Genomic DNA, 907 nt, shown 5'->3' with positions numbered 1-907 from the left:
CACACACACACACACACACACACACACACACAGTTTGTATCAGGAAAAATCCAAGAGCCAAGCTCTTTTTGTGTGTATGTGATTGTAGAACTCTGGTGGCCTAGTCAAGGTGGAGTTGCCCGGATAATCCGAAGGCTGCATGTCAAGGCAGTTTGCATCCACTATTTTCAGGAGAAAGATGGGTAGTCTTCCCTTGGTACATAGAGCTTTGGAAACCTGAAATCTTCAGAAACACCATTGGAGGGTAGATGTGAGGCTGGAGTGACTACTGCGGTTAGTTAGGTGACTTATGTTAACTGTACTCCTGGGAGTTAAATGTGACTCATAGTATAGGAGCAAAAAGAACTGTCCCATAGGACTTCCAAAACTACATAATCTTTGCAGGTGCAATTGCCAGGTCTTTCCTCCCAGAGCGGAGGTAGGTTCCAACAGCACCCCCTAATAGTTAGCAACGAACCCTACATACAACCTAACTGAATACACAGTGAAAAGCTTTCCATCTTTCATTGATAGATATTTGTGCTTTCTATTAATAACAAATTATTAATTTTAGATAAACCCATCAGAGTTTTCAAGGCGAGGGAAGGAAGGCTCTATCCTTAGGTAGTCTCAGGAGAACTTCTGCACTACTTTAGAAGAGTCCTTTGAAGTCCCTGAAGCCCAGTGGAGTGGCAATTACAAATCCATTTACTCTAAAAAGATGCCTGCAAGGCTTTTCGGATCAGTAAGAGGAGACCAAACCATGGAGAAGAAAAGGCCGCTCTTTTCTCCAGCGGGACCTAGATCTCCATCTGCAGAGGAGCCCACTTTGTATATGTTGAACGACTGAGCTTTTACAGAAATAAAGAAAAAGTAGGAGGCACCAGGGGGCCGCCGGCCAGCACGTGACCGAGGAGGTGGGGAGGGG

Source organism: Elephantulus edwardii, unplaced genomic scaffold (assembly GCF_000299155.1).
Source record: "Elephantulus edwardii isolate Elephantulus edwardi_28Jun2011 unplaced genomic scaffold, EleEdw1.0 scaffold00069, whole genome shotgun sequence".
In the NCBI taxonomy this organism is placed as follows: Eukaryota; Metazoa; Chordata; class Mammalia; order Macroscelidea; family Macroscelididae; genus Elephantulus; species Elephantulus edwardii.
This window is presented reverse-complemented; position numbering follows the sequence as displayed.